Source organism: Antedon mediterranea, chromosome 5, assembly GCF_964355755.1.
Source record: "Antedon mediterranea chromosome 5, ecAntMedi1.1, whole genome shotgun sequence".
Taxonomy (NCBI): Eukaryota; Metazoa; Echinodermata; class Crinoidea; order Comatulida; family Antedonidae; genus Antedon; species Antedon mediterranea.
The window spans coordinates 31,054,063-31,077,420 of NC_092674.1; the positions used below are offsets into that span (position 1 = coordinate 31,054,063).

General features: G+C 30.9%; 1 long non-coding RNA gene across 1 annotated transcript; it reads left to right on the forward strand.

Moving 5' to 3' along the window:
• The first annotated feature begins 712 nt into the window (after nucleotides 1-712).
• Nucleotides 713-22,307, forward strand: LOC140050480 (uncharacterized). The gene is made up of 3 exons (XR_011845397.1): nucleotides 713-1,440; nucleotides 7,166-7,257; nucleotides 22,213-22,307. It is a non-coding gene; the product is annotated as an uncharacterized lncRNA (long non-coding RNA).
• The last annotated feature ends 1,051 nt before the right edge of the window (nucleotides 22,308-23,358 follow it).

A 23,358-nucleotide genomic window follows, 5' to 3' on the forward strand; every position in this document is an offset into this window, starting at 1 on the left:
TTGAATTGAACACTTCTTTCAGATCCCTAGTTCCATAAAAATGTTTAAATAAATAGTATATAAATATATTTTGGTTGGTTTTAATCTATTGCTTAAAAGAAATATTTTCAAAATTGTTTTAATAATTACATTACAATAAACAACATCAGTATAATGAATGAAGAGAGGTTAAATGCATTTTAATATCTTCATAAAAAGTTCATTACATTTGGTCAGTAAGTCAAACAAACTATTCAAAGAACCAATGCCATCAATCGCCAATTACGTATTTAACTTTCTATTGAATAATTTCACAAGATCAAATTTCATGGATTCTCGTTTGCTATGCAGCAATTCTACATTTTAATTACTAAATTTCTTGGCTGTCAAATACAACACGCCGTTTGTTACCGGTTTTTTTTCACAATTCGCAAGAATATCAGAAAAAAGCCGGTTAGCTCAATGATTAGGTTTCATTGTGTCCTATATATTTCTAATGAATTCTTAATTTCATAAACTGTGCCTTCTTGGTCTTTGAATATTAAAATTTAGAAATTTAAACTGATATTGCAAGTTGAACTCATTCTCTCGAGTGCTCTAAACATTTTAGATTGATTACTGTTACTTTCCATATTGCAACAAAACATCGTAAAATAGATATTGATACCAATATTAAATTTTCAATCATTGTCTTAAATTCATCTCCAATATCAAATGAATGATTGGGAAAAATTGGTTTTATATTTTCTCCAATTTCATCAATTGAATGGTAAGCTTTTTTCAAAGTGATTATTTGTCCGACGTGGTCAGCATTTAAAGAATAGACCAGGATTCCATGTCGGTATTCCATTGTATCCAGGGTAGTTATTACTAACTCCCAGGTCAGTATTTAAATATAAATTGAGGACAATGTTGAAATTGCACATTTGGGTAAATTCCCAGGTCAGTATTAAAGCGTATGCTGAAATCCCAGGTCAGTACAAAAGCTAAAAATGAATTATTGTTGTTACAAAATATAAATATGTTATTGGTTATAGTTTTTTTTTTTTGCATGTTTTGTGTAATTCTTTAATACAAACAGGAGCTTGAGATTGGAATTTTCATTATTTGCAATTATTCCCTCCCATGTTTTTTTTTTGTAATACCTAATGACTTTAATATCCATCATTCTAAATCCCTCTGTGGTTTTCAATGATTAGGGACTTAAGCCAAAGTTTGATGCTTAAAATGCTTTGGTAATTTCTCAAAACAGGTGAAAAGCTTAGCCCAGTAAGAAGAAATACTTGTCTACTTCCTCTGTTGCATCTCCAAGGTGATTTGTTAAGCCTGCCAATGAGGGCAGTGTCTTAGATGAATTTGTTAGGCTCACCACAGCTTTCGATGTAAGGTTTTGCGACTGAACGGGTCCTAAAGCTCTCCAATGGCTGGTGCCCTAAGGCCTTCAGCTGAAGTCAATGCAAGGTAAACTGTCCAGAGGATTGTCTGTTTTTATTTCATTATTAATTATTAACTCCCATCTCCATCATTTATTCAAGACATTGTTGCGTATCAATCAGATGACAGATTTTATCCTCTTGGACAATGACACTAAAGAATCATTCAAAGATGACAATTTTCATTTATTATTAAGTAGCATGTCTTTTTTGTTCCAACTGATAAACAATTCTGGTGGTTCATGTGTGTGATATCATGTTCCGTGTGATTTAGTTATTTTAAGTTCAGTGCTCTAAAAAAATAAAAATAAATATATGCATTGAACTCTCCATTTGGACACTCTATTCAGGGGACACTCCTGTTCAGGGGACACCCTTGTTAAGAGAACACTTTCCTGTGAAACGAATGAAGGGCAATGTTTTAACATTTTACAGACATCCCTTATAAAACACCTGGTTGTGTTTCAAAGGTGGAGAAGGATATTCTACTGTTTTAAAGTATTAACAGTATTTACAGTATAGACACCACATCAAGTGATGAAATGTTATTGTGTATCTGTAAAAACACCAATATTTGATAGACTTAGCATCATTGAAAATGCTATTAGCAGGTGCTAAATACGGTACTTAAGAGAATGTCATTCTGATAAGACATGCAGGTGTTTCTAAGCTACCAATGAGTGTCTTTACACTTTACAACTCAACGCTAACGCATTTATACACTTAGGTTGAAGATGAAAGTATATATACACTGCATTTGGATTGCGCTCTTTAAATGTGCAATTTATACGCTTTACAAGTGGACATTTTATGTACTAAAGAAAACTGTTTAGATAGTGTCTTTTTATTTATTAAAGTTACAAAATCCACTAAATTTCTCAAATTTCTGTACCTTAAAAATGAAATGTTTTTATCTGCTACCTACCGCGCCCATTTGGTATTTAATTATGGTTTGAAGTTTACTCTCAATTATGGCTCAAATCGTTTAATTAAACTTCGAATGCAAACATATTCAGCTCTTAGAACCATGCGTACGTGCATCACACCACATCTACTGGGAATGCCTAGCCAGTGATGACCAATAAATGCGTCAACCCTTTGCACTAACAGCATCTTATATTCTATACGCTTTTTGATTACTATACCTCGATTGATCACAAAAACGTTTCTGAGTACACTATAAATATATATATTTCTCAGGAGAGCATTTGAAAGAATATAGGTTTTATATGGGCTATATCATTGCTTTTATTGTTCTGTATTTAAATAAAGAATTTAGAGTTAAGAGAACTTCTGTTTAATATGAAAGAGATTAGAATAAATTATGAGAACTTTTGATAATTATATTAATGTTATACACTATTTACCAAATAGTAAGAAAAAAATTATGCGTTAACATCCTCATTGCTTAAGGCGAATTACAAGGTCAAAGGTGAGCGATAATTGAATGTAATTCATTAATAACATTTGAAATTTATTAGTTCTCAATGATTCATATCATTCATTTATTTCTGGAGGCAATTTTCTTGCAATCTGTGTTTTTGTGATTTATATGAGATACACTTTATTTAATACAACAAAAAATAGTCCTGACGATTTTGCAAATTTGTTAATATTTTAAGTACTTCATTTATTACTGAAAATCTTGTTTAAATATTGTTTTCCTCAAGGTCTGGTTATAACCATACACATTATATTTAACCAAATAACTATATAAATTAATTTTTGTTTTAAACTTGTCTAATTGCTATTTGGTAGGTTATTCTTGAAGTGGTAGTGATATTGAAATTCTTTTAGAAAATCAAGTTTTATAGATGCCTAATATTATCAAAATGATTTGCATATAAGTAAGTAATAAGTAATTCTATCTCTAGAATATAAGTATAGTGATCTGAAAAGTACTTATGATTCATACTTTTCTATAATTCCTCGGTCATTACCATGCTAATTCTTTATAAATCATTTTGTACGTCTTGCTTTCCAATCAATTAAAATCCATCATAGTATTTTGTTCATACTTTTTACGTCATTAATCATCTTTTAAGCAGATAAGGAAGTGTTAAATGTTATGTTTCATCAAAGCTGCCTTTCCTGTGATTTGTTAGTGACAATAATATTAATTTATTCAAAATTGTTTGGCCTTCAGAATTGTTCCTACAATAGGGTCCCAGGTAGAGTTACCAGGCTTGTCATAAAGTGTATAGTATTGTCCTAGATCCTCCAGGTTTGCCCTGAAGTATATAATATTGAACTTATGCTCTGGATGCCATCACATGGGACAAGAAGACCAGGCAGGCCCCCAAAATCATTCATTGACCAACTAGTTGCGGACTCCGGCCATACAATTGAAGAGCTACCAGGAGCAATGATGAACAGAGACGGCTGGAAAGAAGTAGTCAAAAGGATCCGAGCAAGCTCGACGCAGTAGTAGTAGTAGTATATAATATTGTATTCACCAGGATTGTAATAAAGCAGAGCCTAAAAGTAGTGAAATGTGACTTAATTTGATGTCTAGTATCTTTTGCATTACAATTTGTGGAATTTAGAGGGGACACAGGCCGTCAAGTATATATTATTCTCCTATAGTCACTAGGATTGTCCCAGGTAGAGTCTTTATGATTGTCTTAGAGTTTGTAATATTGTAATCAAGTTCCAGGGTTGAGGTGTTTAGTGTTGTCCTAGAATTTGCCAGGCTATAGTATAGTCCTAGAGTTGTCTTCTACTATTTTCCTAAATCCCATATTTATTACCTTTTGTTTTGACATTGTCTTCTTTCTGAGAATCTCTTGTGGTTTTAGCTTTACATCCTGCCCAAAACAGAAAAATATGGAAAAAAATTATGGAAAGCGTAATATCGGAATGACGGAAAATTTTCCAAGAGAGAGTTAAATACAAACTGAACTAACTAAAATCATATTCAGTGTATTCCTTTTAGCATTTTGGCACATTGATGCAAGGTAAGTATAATGGAAAATCTATATATGTGAATATAAACAGAAAGATTAATCCAAAATACTTTTAATCGAAACAGGTTTTGAGTGATGATGAGGACAGCAACGATTATCTTTCCGATACTGTAATTCCTAACTTGATAAATCTGTATTGATATTTGCCTGTGGCTTTAGTCTAGCTATTGAAGTGGTATTACTTCAAGGATTCTTCAGGTTCTATAACCCTTTACAAACGCTACAATATGCAGGCTGTTAATTACACCTCGTTTCTCTAAACGTGTGCATTAGGTAACGTAATCGCTAAATGCTTCGTTAAAAATAACGATTTGACTTTATACCTTAACCAAGGGGAATAAGGGGAAGATGACCACAAGCCTTTGGGCCTCTTCGCAGTTCACGGATATTTGAACAAATGCTTGCCGCCTGCAGACTCGTCAAGTTTACTTAAGCGACAATTAGCATTCTGCCCAAGTAATATTACTGCTTGCTTTTATTGCTTCGAGCAAATTCAATCATAGAATTGTAAATTATGTCGAATGAAATTCACTCAATTTGCATAATTATAGGTACAAAAGAACCTTCATTTGAGCAATGTTTTTTTACTATGCCGCATCAATAAATACTTTTGATGGTCTCCTTACTGCAATGATTGTAATACTCGTGCACGACACCTTTGGAAGCTCGGTTTGTTTGTTTAATCTAGTTTGAAGGCTAAACATACCCAAGATGTTCATTGTCGGAAATGATGAGAAAGAAAACATAATGCAATCTAATTATGTTAATTTTATATTATTATATGCATCACATAAAGTGTAGTGAAACATCATTCACTTTGAGCCCACAGCCAGGATTTTAACAAGGAAATTTATTTTTCCACAAAAGTTAATTTTATCTACCACAAAAGTCAACTTTTTTTCTACAAAAGTCAACTTTTTTTTTCATAAAATCATTATAAAGCTAGGCTTATTATCCATATTTATTATCACCTTTGATGCTGATAGTTTAAAAAGGGCACTTCAGAAAAACTTGAACCTTCAAACCCTCTGGCTACGGGTTTGGAAAATGATGGGATGAAAGGATAGTCTGATCTGAAATGATGAGAAGATAAAAATTGAATGAGAAAGAAAATGTAAATGTAACAGCAATGACCATTATTCAAAAAGTTTTTATATTTTTCTTTTATTCAGAATACTTTGAATTAAATTTTCTATTCCTTAATATCATCAAAATAAATGTGATTGCATACAAAGTACCATTTGAAAGAATGCCTCACGGCACGAATAACTGACCAACCCAGTTATGATGACCCTGAGTACATCTGTACTCTCATTTGTGTTCATCAGTAAACATTACTTCCATAAAGTCATTTTAAAATATATCAAATGTTATTAATGTTAATAAAAAAAAATATGTCCGTGAATAATAATTTAATTGGATTTCCTCAATTGGCCAATTATCAAGTATTATAACACACCAAAGTGTATCGTTGCCTTTTGATTGGTTGTATCATGTCCTGCGCATACGTCAGTTCATTCTCAGGTTGTAAATTGCTCGTTCAGGTTTTAACATTTTTTTAAGATTTCAGAAATTTGTGCATTCACAGTCAGTATGTTAAAAAACAAATGTTTTGTATTCATAGAATAGATACATTATATTTTCATTCTTTGACAATCTTTCATCCATTCATCTCATAAACATTCATAATACGTGAATATTTAGTTTCCATAAGTGTACACCAAAAAACGGTTCTTTATTCTTAATAATGTTTATGATTGGTGGAAATATATAAAGATCTATGAATTGTAATACATATATTCTTTTATGCAAAAATATTTTTAACATTTAGACAAATTGCCTTGAGTGTTTCGCTAGGTAGAATATTTGACTTTGTTGAGATCGAATGAAGATAATGTATATAAACAAGTGTTCACTTTACTCTAGTTCCACACAGGTTTACATTAACCCAGATTACAAGAAGTCAAACAATTTGTAGTTTATAGTATGTTAATGTAAAAAGTGCAGTAACAGTTGTAATGATAGCAATAGCGATGGTGATAAATATTATTGGTGATAATGATTTTAGTGATGGTAGTTAGCGCTAATTACTAATAATGCCATCAACATCACTGAACTATCAACATCATTATTAAACCATCACAATTATCAACATTGCCAACCTACTGTATCACCATTTATGAAAATCACCAAACGTTTAGCAACCTCACCAAAGACGTCCCCTTCATCAAACCATCAATCACCAAATCATCAACATTACCAAACCATAAGCTCATCATTAACATTACCAAACCATAACCAAATCATCAACATTACCAAACCATAACCAAATCATCAACATTACCAAACCATCACCAACATTACCAAACCATCACCAACATTACCAAATCATCACCAACATTACCAAATCATCAACATTACCAAATAATCAACATTACCAAACCATCACCAAATCATCAATATTACCAAACCATCACCAAATCATCAACATTACCAAACCATCACCAAATCATCACTAACATCACTAAACCAAACCATCATCAAAATTACCAAACCATCACAAAGTCATCAACATTACCAAAACACCACTAAACCTCATTACCAGGACTTCACCATCATAACCACCAGTCTATATATCATATTGTGATAATCTCTGTACTTTGCCTAGAGATATCTTCTGTACTGTTGTGCAAAAATTCAATATTATTGCCATTAGCAAGTTGATCATTAAACTCTATTCTACTCACTTACATAATGTTCTTAATTATTTTCTTATATTAATTACAGTTCTAATTCTCATAGATGACTGGAAATTTGCTCAACTATTCAAATTCTTCATCGACAAAAAACCAATCAAACGTGACCAAGAATTTTATCAGGTATTAATTCAAGGTTATTAACTTTTATTATTATAGATTATTGATCATTCTCTTCGGAAATAATTAAAATATAATTTATGTAAATTATTTTTATAATAACATTAGTTATTCTGGGCTCTACCAGTACCTTCAAGTAAATCTAAATTATAAATGTTACCAACATTTCTTTCAGACTCAAAGAATATCATTCAATTACTAGATTGACCCTTGACCCAATCAAATGAATCAATCAAAAATAGAATTAAAATATTCACTTTACTTTTATATTTCAAAACAAAATATTCATTGAATTAGAATTTAATATTTATTTTCACACAATCAAACAAATACAATGACCCGCCAATGACAAAATGACAGGATCGGAAACCAATGCTTTTATAAACCTAGTCTCATATGAGACTCAAGAAGTGAGGCTGTATATTGGCGTTAGGTAATTCCTGGTATTATGACAGGATTTGGACCTAGGACCCTGGGATGGGTAAGGAAGCATGGAAACCACTAAGCCACAGTGCCACTGTAATTTAAATTTTTCTTAAATTTATTTTAATTATTATAATTTACAGTGTTATATTTATTATTTTGTTATTTTAATGTGCCATTTTCCAATTTATGAGCAACAAAATTGCTATATAGACCAATTTAACTGATAGTATTTATATATTCTTATGGATGGCTGGTAAAAGGCTGGTTTTGTTTTGACTGTAATCTTTCATGGAAGGCATATCTACTATAAAGTAGATTTTATATATTTGGTTCTGACATATAAACGACGTACATAGCTCATTAATTCTAATTCTTTTAAAATCCAATAACAGTTTGTTTGTCCAGATTGTTGTGGCAATGTGATATATAACACGTCAGTAGCATAGTTTACATGTGCATGTTTTACTCGTTTATTTTCTTGCTTGTAATTTAATTTGTGAGTGATAACATTACAATTTATTTGTCCAGTTAAGTACTTTTTAAACAAAAATATACAACACCTCTTCTTTGCTCAGAGATCTGGAACCAACTTCCTCTTTCCATTCGTTACGCTCCATCCACTTTTCAATTCAAATCTCTCCCGAAAACTCATCTATTTCAGTAGTTATTCTTTTCATGTTGCGCTGTGAGATTCCGGTAAAGAGTGCTTTAGGAATGTTCGATATTATTATTATTTACTTATTTTAATACACCTCTTTCATTCGTTTATTTTCTTATTTATAATTTTAGAATAATGCTCATTGTGTAGCGATTACACACATTTTACAACGGCACGCCATTAAGAACTAGTTCACTTGATTCATAATGTGCTTGCACTCTCACAAAAAGGTCATATATACTCATTAAATGATACATTTTGCGTAATATTCCCTCTGCTTGATGATAAAAAACGACTGACATTTGGTCTTTGATGATTTACACGCAGTTGTCAGTTAACGAACTTTTTGTCTCTAAAGTTTTCTAAAATCATACAAGCAATGAAATTGGTGATTAGCTAACCCTTTACATTATCATGTGTTAAAGAACATTCAGAGTAATACTTGTAACAACATTTTATATTATATGATTGCTAGATTCTGTAAAATGCTTAATAAATATATGTACATACAGAGTACTCTATTTTGATAAAATGCTTATTTGTCCTTTTTGTTTTGTTTTTTTGCTTTTAGTACGAAAGATACTTTATTTAGTATTCCTTGTCAATCATTAGTATAATGAGTAAATTAAAATTTGAATTAAAATTCGAATTAAAATTCTTCTATATCTTCTGTATGGCATCAATATCATGAATAATCAGAATCATCATCAACATAAATGTATCATCATCATCAATATAACCATAGGATAATCAGTTTATCAAAATGTCATCATATTAACATCATTATTTTTACTATTCATCATCTATATTAATCATTATTATCTTCATACTGTATCATCATTTATATACTGTATCATCATCATCATTATTATCAATATAACCATAGTATAATCAAATTTATCATCACATCATCATCATTATTATCAATATAACCATAGTATAATCAAATTTATCATCACATCATCATCATTATTATCAATATAACCATAGTATAATCAAATTTATCATTACATCATCATCATTATTATCAATATAACCATAGTATAATCAAATTTATCATTACATCATCATCATTATTATCAATATAACCATAGTATAATCAAATTTATTATCACATCATCATCATTATTATCAATATAACCATAGTATAATCAAATTTATCATCACATCAACATCATTATTCTTCCCTTTCATCATCTATATTAATCATTATTATCTTCATACTTGTTAACGTAATGCCAACATTGTTATCAAAGTAGTACAAAACATATATCGTTTCTCATTAATTAAAATGTGTGTGAATATATGTGAGTATTAGCTAGAATGTGTTTCTTTGCTTATAACACACTAATGTAATTGCTGTATATATTATTTTTGCTTAATAAGAATTCTCAGTGACAGGTCAGAATTTGTTGTCTTCAATTTGATCATTCTTTATAAGCTTGTTGTATTTATGTATTCGTGTCAGGTATAATATTATGTATTGTGTATCCTTCTTCCTATATATAAAATTACTTGATAAGCCTTTGAATTAGGATTTTAAAGTATGGTTTTTGTTTTTGCTTATGCATGGTCCTGTTTTCATTGTGTTAGTATTTTGTATATCTGTTGATTCATCATTCACACCTGATATGAAACACCCCTCAAATTTATAAATTCTTGAAAACCACTTAAAAGAAATCCTTAAATGTTATGTGCCCATACATGGACATGATGATGTCATATTTCTACCATATTTGGGCATATCACTACCATATTTGGGCATATCACTACAATATTTAGGCATATCACTACTGTACCATGTTTGGGCACATCATACTTTTGTTTGATAGTGTGTATTTTGTGTGTAAAGGATTTTGAATGATGCTGTACAACTATATGTACAGTATAAAATGTATGCTAATATACTCCATCATTGTCAAATGCTACATCATGAACAATCTAAAATCTAAATCTATTCAAATTACCATAATAGCAAAATACATAATTTAATATAATTATCATTAATATTAACTGTCAATGTTTATCTGAGCAACTCAACACATCCGCTAACATTAATCATTTTAAGTGTGTGTCTTACATTGATTATCTTGAAGTAAAAGTATGTGGCGTACTGGTTAAGATGCCAGACATTATATTACTGGGTCATAGGTTCAACCATTCTTTCATTCATTCAATTTTTTCATTTTCTATTCAATTAATTTTCCTCCATGTTATATATTATTTTTTTCTAATTCCCATAAAAATTGAAAAACAGAAAATAAATGATAAATTGTCATCTCTTCTTCAAATGACATCTTTGAATTTATATAAAAATGTGAAATTTTTATTTGAGCAAGTTTGTTTTCAATAAAAAATCTGAATTACAATCTCATATTTTGGAAAATTTCCAAAAGCCCAATGAATCCATCTATCCCAATAAAATAGATATTGGAAAAATGGTATTGATAATTTGTCATCGTTTGGAATTCGGTTCCTCGTTTTATCACATAATGATTGACTGCAACCATTTCTGACCATAAACTAGAAACGAATGAAAGTTCAAAAAAGAGCTGAAAATATCCGTGTAATCACAAAGATGTATTACATTAAAAAACATGACTATATTCAGATTTATGCTGCGTTGTTCTATTTAATGTTGTTGCTTCTAAAAGTCGGATAAAAAACTTTTTCTTCTAGTAGAATTTTTAACTTTTTTCTTTCTAAACATTTGTAAAATGGATGGTGTGTGTAAGGGCCAATTTACACAGACGAACGGTAATAGTAATAAAATGTAGAATCAGTGTTATTCCTTATGATCATTTTACACACAGTGCGGAGTGGATGGGCGGTTTCCGCTCAGGATAGACACGTGGGACAAGTTATGCGGTCTCCCGCTTTCCGTTACCGCTCGTCTGTGTAAATTGGCCTTAAAGGAAGGAATTACTATGTTATACAGGTGCTTCCTATGGAGAAGGTGGATTCTTTTTATTTTATATGTCAAAATGTTTGATTTGGTAGTATTGTGGTCCACATTTTTATAACAATGAATCATTTGTTTTTAATGTCACAAAAAGACAACAAATTATATAATAATTAGTCTTGGCACTGCAGACTCAAGGATAAATTATCAATTTACTCAATAAAAATAGCACAAGTTTTGATTGAAACAGACACAACAGAATGTATCGCCCCCAAGAGACTCGAGCCTTTTGTTGTAAAAATTGATTTGCATACTTTTTTTATTGTAATTGATTGATAGTTACATTTTAAATGCTCAGAATGTTCGCTCCGTTGACATTCTGCGTTCTACGCTATGACTCTCCTGCGAGATTTTAACCTATATATATGTTACAATCAATTTCTGTATCATCTTCTTATCTTCATAAACTATGACATATGGGTCCATGAATATCAAAGTAAATTAATTTAGAATGCTCTGTCTGTGCATTCATATGTTTATGAGGTTGGTTGTATCAATTGTCTTTCTTTCCACAAAGTTTGGTTAGAAATCAGCACCAGAAAAGTTTTTTTTCCCATTTTTTTACTGTTTTTCAAAGTTATTACTAAATACATAGTTACTATCAAATGTCAATGGTATTTCCCTAGACCTTGGTTTTGCCATAGAGCAAAAATTGTGAAAGGTTGATCTGCACGGTACCCATGGCTCTATAAAAACTCACTGCAAGGTATGGTTATGATTCAGCCAATATTTAGTTAATATTTTCCATTATAGAACACATTATTACTGATACTTACTCACTATTTTTTTACTTTTGAAGTTTGCCTAAAGATACAAAACAGCCAATATCATCCCCATTATCTTGCATTGTTATAATCATACCATAAGAGCATTGTTAAAGATAAAAGCAAAGAAAATAGTACAAATATGATTCATATAGATTTGATCCAATGAAGCATTCTGTTAAATTATAGATAAACAGTGATAGATGCCGGTGCATCAGGGACCAGTTGACTGAACATACTAAGTATCATAACAGCAAACTCTTAAAATTTCTGATTGCAAACTTTCAACGATTTCTCAAGAATTAAACTATTTACTTATTAAATAAATAAATGGCAAAATCAAATGCACTTTAGGTTTTAATTTTAACCATCTCCTTTAAGTGTCTTCTTTAGTAAGTTATTGTACAACATATTTAGGAAAGACAGTGTGCGTAGTACCAGCTGGATCCAGGTACCTCCAAAATTTGAGGTGCTGGGTGGGGTCAATAGATTTTATATACTGTACACTGGGGATATCAATCGTCGTTTGGATGAGTTTAGAATCTAACTGACTTCTTTTATCTAGGTGCTGTGATAAGCTCTGTCTACACTATCAAACTAGTTTGACAAAAAAGGAGTGAAGCCCAAATATAGTAGTGATATGCTTAAATATGGTAGTGATATGACATCATCATATCCATATATGGGCACATCACATTTTTTGTCACAAAGTTTGATAGTATAGACAGAGCTTTAAACAAAACTGCCAGCCATTTAAATTTCTTACTGTCAAATCTTACATCTCTATTTAGAAGCATGTTGCAAAATAGTAACATTAAACATGCACATATGACTGGTGCTCATTTATAATGAGATATGTTTCTGCAATCATTGTTAACTGTGACTATGAATTAAGATTATACAATTGACATAATTTGCATAAGTATCGCAGTTTTCAAAATCTAATTATAGTCATTAGTGTCTGTGCCATCATTCAAAGAAAACTGTGTTTTGAATGAGTATAGCGCCCTCTTACAGTTGGTGATTTTGAGTCCAGATACTAATATTTCTTGATCAGTAGGACTGTAAAGCAATTAAACCTGCATTGGTTATTAATAACTGATTAATACATTTAAGCAAAATTGTTTTGACAAAATGTATTAATCAGTTATCGGTTTTTTCCACATATCTATCCAATATGGACTAAATATTTGATTTAACTTTTAACCTGTATAAGCTAGGTAGTTTAATTGTTTTCTTGAAATTTTTATTCCGTATATTTTATCTTGGTGTATATTAACTTGAAGAAATCTGTTTCAAATCATGTTTTTATGTGTGTTTGATAAAAATAAAAAATGAAAATTCTACCGAAATTAAACTTTTACTACAGAATTAATAACCTTTGATAACCTATAACAACATGTCTAACAAATTCCAATTAAAAGGAAACTTCAGATTTATCCATGCATCGGAAATGTACCGTCATGCGAAACCGTCAAATTGTTCCCAATACGTGAGATATAATTATGTTGAATTTTCAAAGTTAGCCAAGCTCTACGAATTATATAGGCTTTGATATCTGTTAGTATGCGAACGTCAGCATTTAATTCTGAACTACTTTGTAATGTTTTTCAATTTTTTCTGTTAAAATGTAGAACAGTTACCTTTTACAAATAAACAATCTCATTTTTCCTTGTTGTAATCATAGATGTAGTTAGGAATGTAATATAGACCTGTTTTTTTCTGTTTAAGAAATCTGTTTATTATGCTAAAAAGTAGGCTTGAATTAAAGGATGGATGACTAAATATATTCAAACTGAATGAAGCCTTTAATAGGTTTGTAGAAGGATTTACATTCATTTATTCCTCCATTCTCTTTCTGCTGCAGAATGGAACACAAGCATAGCACTATCAAAATAGTTTGAACTCTCGGCGTGATTACATGCTGATTTCTTTTGTTGTTAAATGTCTATATGGTATAACTGACCTGTTCATGTATCGTCGAAGGTGTCTCGGTCAATGCAAGGCATTCCGACTCGCTTTTGTTTAGACACAAATTCGCTCGCACCACAGCCTTTAGTAATTCTGTCAATTTATTTCCACGTGTGTGGGCAGTTTTTCCTGATGATGTAAGAAATTCAGCATTTGAGGTCTCCTTAACATGCTTTTTTTCGAAAATCCGACATTACCTCACTGAAACTGAAAGAGATGCTGTTTCCAATTTTTAATCTTTTTATGTTTTAAATTTGTATATTTATGTACTTATCCCTTCTACTCATTTTGAGTCTTAAGATACTTTTTTTTAACTTGTACAAATGTTTTACTTGGTGCAATATTTTTTGTATTTCGATGTTTTTTAAGGGGCGACTGACTCTTTGAGTTATAGTAATTGTTTTGCTTTAGTTGCACCTGACCATTGTGCTCTGTTTCTGTTCTATTCTGTTTCTGTGTTTTGGTCGAATAAAAAATAAAATGAAAAAATGACAAAAAAAGGTTTAATGTTATTAAATATGGCAGTGTTATTTCCAAATATGGCAGTGATATGACATCACATTTTTTTGTCTAACCAACCACGTTTGCCAGGGCAGCACAAATATACTAAAAAGTCATTCTATAAATTCTAGAGTGGTAATCATGTAGCTAACAGTTCATAAACTGCGATTGTAAATTTTTTTCTCAATTACATCCATAAATTTGATTCTATGAATAAATTATTCTATCGAGTTAAGTTAAATTCATTAACTGGAATAATTAAGTAGTAATGGATATTATGAGGTTTGTGATAAATATTTTAATATAATTTACTATATTATCTGGCAACCATCTTACGATATTTCAAGTTTATGAGTTTATTGCGTAGTATACTGTGTATCTAGTGGGAGGTCATCCAAGTTACGATTTCTGTTTGGTGCGAGTAGTTTTTTTGTGATTTATGGTCAATTTTGAAATTGATGTTTTTATCGATTGACTGGCAGTACACTACGATTCACATGGTAGAAAATGGATTAGGTTTTACATTCCATGTTTATTGAGAATTACTACAACCAGCATCACATGACTAACTTGCTTTAAAGGAATCATTTTAAACAACTTGGAAAATGTTTTACAGCAGTGAAACGTGAAAAATTATATGTAAAACACATCAATTGAAAAAGTGATAAAGCATTTTTTAAATTACTAAATGATACATCAAGATTATTAATTTTTATTTATGTTTTTTTAATTAATTAATTTCATTTACAATTACATCTAACTCTGTAAAATGCCAATTACAGATTGGTTACTGTTCATGCATATGCTTCCCTTCTTCAGGTATGGGCCTACATCATTCTTGCTTTACCCAGTGTATAAATGGGTACTGGCATAAATTCTGAGTACACAAGATGGATTAATGTCCTCTTCATGCCACTGTGAAATAGCCAGGACACACGTGTTTATTGTAAATCTAGTTATTTTAGTTCGTAATCTAATATATTGTTATGTTGTTTGAAGCTATCTTATACAGTATAATACATATTTATATAGGTTATATAATTCAATGAATACAGTTCTTCTAGCTGGGAATTCATTAGTGGATTAGTATGTAGATTGGAATAGCAGAGTCATTGCACTAAATCTATTAATATTCAAATACAATTCTGTTTAATACCCAATTGTACTGTATTCAAAGTATGTGATGCTATAGTTCCATCATATTTACTATATTTCATTATACATTATGCTTGCTATCAATTAAAAAGGTCTTGATCTAAAAAGTAATAATTATAGATTAATTTAGAAGATTATTATTATTAAAAACTGGAGTGTCAATTTTCGTATAACTTTTTTTTAAACACTTTCATGTATCTATACTCTCTTTTTTTTTAAGATCAAAGAGACAATTTTTCTTTTAGGCCCTATGCAAGTTAATCACCATTATCATATATATAAATTCTAATAAATAGCAAATGTGTTTTCTATCTGTTTAGGCAACTATCCTCCATGGTTATTATGACTTCCATACATTTAGTTGAAAATTCAAGATGATAAAAAAAGCTGCAGAGCCTGAAAATACGGTAGCCGTCTTTAACCAAATTTTATTCCTTAAAGTACTTGAATTTACTGCCTTGTTCAGGATGAAATTGTATATTTTAGTTATCTCTTAAGTGATTGCAATAATACGTCGTGGAATATATACGCTAGCCGGTTGAAGCGCATCTGTTATGGAAAAATCTCTGGTTACCTTTTTATCGTTAAATTCATTTTTTATAGCTTTTACGGTTTCGATTATCTAGAAAACCAAATATATGTCAAAGTTCAACAAAGAATGTTTTTTAATAGTGCCTTGGGAATTGATTGTAGAATTTTACCCATCATTAATTGTTGTGAACGTTGGTTGCACGCTGTATCTACACGCTGCTGTGGTTATAGCGCAATCGGCCTTAGTCGGTACATATGTGAGGCCTACTAGATTTATAGGATCGTCATGGATGATTAAAAAAAGATGTCAACAAAAAGCTTTGAAGTTGTACCAAGCAACCTGTTAATTTAGTTTTTCTGGTTCGTATATACCCTTCCCTTACGTCAAGATTATCTACACTCCACCCGACCCTTGAACTCACGCGAACTCAGAACCCATTCCAGTTATTAACTCCTTCTGCATATGATATTATGAAACCACAGCACAATACATTCAAAATAATAATGTATGTTGTGACCTCGTACCAGTATACATTTTGGTTGTCGGTTTTCACAAGTGAATTCAGATGCTGATGTTGAAAGTACCATCAACCATGTATTCATATCTTTTCTAACATTAATGTCCATGTAACATGAATTATGTTTTAATGTTATGCCTAATTATTGATTATTATTGTCACTCGCATTAAATGCCTATCTTCTTGGTCGATTATGTTGTGATTAAATGTTCTCTATGCTAGTTTTTCGTTAACCAAACCTAGGCCCATAATTATTTGGATTTAAAGAAATATATAAATCAACATTCCGAGACATTGATTACTGACAATCAATAATTGAAAATAAGAAAATGCATCCAATTGATTGGTTATCATACAGTAATATTGAAAGTTAGTATCTTCATCTGTTCTGACAATAAAACACTACAGTCACTGAGCAACTAGCGGCAAATGTTGCGGAACCCATTTGTCTTCCTGAATAAATTTTCCTTGTAGATAAATAATCGACTAGTACGAGCTTTGAACCAATGACCTTTTGTTTCATAGCCTTTACCATGATACTATTAAACAGAAGATAATGTGTGACTTCCTGTAATTAGGATATCTTAATGAGTTTCTTCAATGGTTGCTAATTAATGCTTTTCTAAGTGTACAGTATTACCACCTGAGCCATTTTTGTTTACAGTCACCTGTACAAGAGAAACTAAATCAATAAAGAAATTATTATTTTGTGGTTACCTGGTAGCATGACTTTAACCAAAAATCTTGGAAAAAAGTGCCACTACAATCGCCATATTTTGACACTTTTTATTTCTATTTGTTTTAAATTTTAAATATTTTCAATAATGGGATGATTGTATTCCTTGACCGACTATGGACAGCCAATGGTGACATATTTGCAAATGAATGCAGTGACCATTGATGTCAATGTTGAGCAATCACAGTTTTTCAATACTCTGCGATTTCAAAATATAGACAGCCAATGGTGACATATTTGCAAATATAATTGCAGATGGACAATGGTTGACATTGGCAGCTTGGCAATCACAATGCTCATTATTCCACTGGTTTTTTACTTTAAGTTTCCTATTTGTTGTCGGTGCCTTTATTGTGAGCGAGGTCAAACTAAATTGAGATGGAGAAACCTCATTAGGGGTAGATGAATTAATTAATCAATTGTCATCTCTCAGTGGTCAGCTTATTATATGAAAGCTATATTGCATTTTTCATGTCTTGGTTTTATTCTGAACTTTTTTTGGTGAATAAATGATTTACTTTTAATATATTAGGATTTGTTGAGGTTGAAATGAAAAGAATATTAAGACATTTGGAATTGATAAATTCTTCATGTATTTATAATTTTTTAACTGTTTTCGCTTTTCATTTAAGACAGCCTCCTCAATCAATTATACTCTACATACTCCAATCACAAACTACACTTTTGAATGTTTACACCCATAAATTTAATAAGGGTATATTAAATTGTCATAACTATTTGTTGATTATTTCATAAACCTCACACTTTGCTGGCTGAGAAATACTAATGTCTACAAACAACCTTAGAACAAGTAAATCAAAATCTGTTAATAAAATTCTCAATTCTCTTCAATGTACTATACAATATGTACATGATTTTCGTATTCAAAATTTGCTGGTAGAAAAGAAGTATATAATATTGATAAAAGGGAAAGCTTAATTTATCCCAGCTTAAATTATATTGAAGCATAATGAAGTCATTTATGGTCATTTTAAATTCATAGTGATATAAAAAAAGATCGTAAAATGCCTAACTACATGACGCCTTTGTTTAATGGTGTCAAGGAAAAAAGAGTTATGGATACATTAAAAATGACTGGGGTGAAAATACCATGTGGGTTAGCTCCCTAAAGTAACACCTATTATGCTCTAACAACACCTAATTTTAGTTTCATCCTAGAAAAGTTTAAACTTTTTGAAAGGTAGTAAAATAAGAATTATTGACAAGATAGTAGGCCAGGTTAAACGCTGGCATCGTAAATTTTTCTGGTAGTCAACTCAAATTATTAGGGTCAGTAAATTTACATTTTTCTCAATTATATCATTAGGTATTCTACTGAATGTGGGTGTTGTTTGTATAATAGTTTTCATACCAACATTTTAAATAACTATGTTGAGACAGGAATGTCCTGAAGAACTACCAAACATATTATTAAGAATAACATTTTGAGACTTCACTAAGTCTCTATTCATTTATACATTTATTTAATACTATTGAAACATGTTAACAATATAATCTCAGTGGCAGATCCAGGTATTTCAAATAAGGATGGGGATGGGGCGAGAACATTACTAAGAAAGGGGTGGATTACCATATAAACAACAACCAAAGTGTCTCCCTTCGTGTTGAGTTGCCACAAAACGGCACTTATTCTTTTTTCATGGGTATTGTTATACTTTATGTGTATATAAATACACAGTAACTGGTAATATAGTGTTGGTACACTTGGTTAAACTCTCATGTATTTTTCAATGTTTATACGTTTAATTTTAAATATATAAACAAAATATCGTATTATTCTCTGCCAGCTTAGACTTTAGGCTGTATGGTTGAAATTCATAATCTTCTTATTCTGCAAATGAAATGTGATATTCATGAGGAAATAAACTTGTTGAAAGAGGATAGCTTTGCCGTCTCAACATTCATTTTAAAGATTATATATTTTTAAAATATATTTCTGAAAGGTAAAAGAAAAATAAATATGAATACCGAATGTCGATATTAATACCTGTCAAATGCAAAATGTTGAATATTAGAATCATACTTTTCTGTGTTTTACTTTTGTATTGTATTCAAGGATTTCTCATTCAAACAGTAGAGTTCAATATTAACAATGCTCCATCTCAACTTTTCCTTTTCTCAAAACCTTCAATGAATTACCTTTTTGGTTATCCGCAACGAAGTTGCAGGATAACCTCTTGTGATTGTACGAAATCATTCTGTATGATTTTTGTGTAACGCTTTTCTCTAAAACTCGCAAACATAACATTTCGGTAACTACCTTAACATATTGACATTTACGTAACGTCGTCAAGCGAAGCTTTTCATGACGTTTACAATTGCGCAACGTGACTTACGCGCGATTTAACGATTTTGTCGTATTTAACATAGCTCGACAACCAAATAACATTTCAACTTGAAACTTTGCAAAAGTTTAATTTATATCATGCGCTAACTTTCTGTTGAAAAAAAATTCCGTGTTTTACACAAAGTTAGGCGCGCACGCGCATTTAAAATTTCAAAATGCGCAAAATTAATTTCTAATCAACTTTCTACGCGTTTCATGTCGTTTTAAGCATGTCAAAAATTCCCACGCGTGCGCACATTTTTACGTGTGCGGTGCGCACGTAGCATTGAAAACGTATTTTTTTCGCGTGATTTATGTTTTTCCAGCCTTTTCTAGTAATTTTACAAAATGTTAAACAATTTCGACTTAAAGATACGTCATACGAGCACGTCGAATTGGACAATTTGCGCGCGTTTCTTATGAAAAGGTTAAAAAATTCGTTTAAAATATGCCTTTTTTTAAACAGTCGTAATTTCTAAACTAGACGGTCAACTTTTTATGGATGGCATATTCTGGAAGTAGATGAGTTGTAGATATCGGATCAGGTATTAATATGGCTAACCAGACATTGTGACGTCATCGTATGGCCACGCGAATATAAAATTTAGGATTTTTGTATCTTTCGTCATAGCTCATCACATTGAATAGAGCGCATCTCCACTTATTCGTTTTTCATTTTCACCCCGATTTTGATATTGTCTGGGTCAATCAACTATCTTTCGCATGAGTAAAAAATATTTTAATTTTTTTGACGTCATCATGCCTAAAAATTTAAATCACGTGTGGCATCAATTTCATCTTTACAGTAAATTTTAATCTGTTATAGCTCGTAAGAATAAAATGTGATAATCACGATTAAAACTTTTTCTGGAAGCTATTGGATTGTAGATACGAAATTATGTAAAAATGTTGCCAATCGGATGTTGTGACGTCATCATATGGCCAGTTAAATAAAAAAGGTCGTATTTTCATCTTTTGCGTCATAATTCATTACATTTAAAAGAGCGCGCATCAATATTTCACGTATTCAAATTTCTTCTACACGCTAATACGTTGTTGCTGAGATAATTTCCTTTCGGAATTGCTACCTTCGCGTTTCATTTTAAAACCGTCAACATGTTAAAAATTGCAATAAATAGCGGGTCCCGTAATTTCACCTATTCTACACTGTATGTGATATGGATACAGATTATACTGTGTATACTATATATGAATTTAAATAATAAAATTCAGCAATAACAACATATCATATTCTTCAGTTCAGGTCATAATGCCAACGTGAACACTTCCTTTTGTCCTCAACCTATCCCCTTAATGTTAATGTTGCACCACTTGCGCGGCGGATAACCAAACTCGTCAAAGTGACGAGTTACATGTCTAGTTTATTTGATTTCTGTTCTTAAAATTCTTCTTGAAATATGCCAAGTAGAAGTAGGCCTATCTGATATGTTTAAATGTTTTATTTGTTGAAAATTACACTAATTTAAAATGTAATTTTGTAGATATAATTATTTAATTTTATGTTCTTTAAATTCTTCTTAAAATGTGTATGCTATGTTTAAAAGGTTTTTATTTGTTGAAAATTACACTTATTTAAAAAATTTAAATGTAATTTGTAGATATAATTATTTAATTGTATGTTCTTAAAAATCTTTCTTGAAATATGTATATTTTATTTGTTGAAAATTACTAATTTTTCAAATTCAAATATAACGTAAATTATTTTGGTTTACATCTTTCATTTCCTACTTATAACACCACTAGTCACAGATGCTAACTATGAGCATATCTTGTAATGTTTATTTTAATTTTCATGGATGGAATAACGGTCGTATTCCCATGGTTCAGCAGCTTTCTTGCATAATACGCGTACATATGTTGATTGGTTGATGGCAAAACAACAGACTACCCCATTCATAGACAACGTATCTCTTTGACAGTCTCTGTATACATTGGACAAGCATCCATTGACATCCAATCAATACAACTTGTTTCCACCACAACAAGTTTCTATGGTGATGAGCTGCTGTGGGCTACATTACAATAGCCCAGGAATCATTTTCTTAATTAATTTGTTACAAATCATAAAATCAATTTGTTGAAGAAACATTTCGTTGCTGGAATCACAAATGTATTGATTGGAATGAAATTGATAGTATGAATGGTGGCAGAAAGCTAAATGCCTCTTGTTATGGTTGCAAAACAACTCTTACTTTCTTTATATCCACGTTCTTTTTCGGTGTTTCTCATTCATTGTAAAGTTTCTTCTTCTCATTTAAAGTTATTTCAGAAGTAAACAATTTAATCGCCTTTCACTTCACCCAAATATTTGAATATTGGAAAATATATGTTATTATATTTTCCTACATAAATATATCTGCTTTTGCAGTTTTTCTTTTAGATTGCAATATATTTCGTAGCAGATTAGAGTTAGTAAATATCATTCCTATTTAAGCTGAATTCAGCTTGGTTCCCACATGGACGCAATGCAAACCTAACATGACTGGACATCTCGCAAGAATCTTCTCAGACTTCATGAAGGTAACTCACAGAATTTTCATAATCCCTGAAAATTATGTTTTAAAGATATTCAATTTCAATGCCTTGAATGCGAAATGCAATTTAAACAAAAGTATTCTAAAAATCCTTTTAGAAATTCAGAATCTTGGTGCCTTACTTCAGTTAGGCCTATTCATGGTTTTGTATGTAACAGTATTGTGTATTGGTTGTTATGATCAGAATACAAATACATTTTTTTTCTTTTACTAGAGGTTTACTGACTTTCACTCCATTCTACTATTCATCTCTCCACTTTCTATTCTCATTTTTCGTTCTTCAAACTTTATTGTCATGACACAATTATGAGTTATGTTCTACAACTTGTAAATAAAAAGCTGAAAGCTCAAACTCCTAATTGTCCATCTCCATGCTTTAGACCCTTATTACCATTGGTGTTTTTACCTTATAGTGTTTGAGAGCAATTTCATTGTCTTCGTAGACAGAATGATAAGGTAACGGGACGATTCGCCCCTGAGACGATTCGGCCCGGGACGATTCGGCCCTGGGACTATTCGGCCCGGGACTATTCGGCCCGGGACGATTCGGCCCTGAGACGATTCGGCACACTTAAATTTATCGGCTTTGATATGCATTTTACAAGCATAAAATAAGCTTTTTCCCCAAACTTTATTTCCAGAGAGACTATGGGGTAGTACTACTAGGGATAAAGATGCAATAAAGCAAACATTGTCATGGGATAACTACCATTACTTTGAGGGTGAAATTTTCTTTTGAAATTTAAAATGCAACTTTTTTTCTACTTCAAAATCTTTTAGAAATATTGATAAAAACTCACCAATTGTTCACAATTCTATATACAATTATTACATTCAGATAGTATGTTGCTTTTGCTCTTAAAAATATGAATTGAATATTTAATTTAAATTGCTATATTATTTATCATAATCAATAATCTGCTTTCATTAGTAGTTTTTACAGACATTTAATTATTGAAAGCCATTTGATTAAATAAATG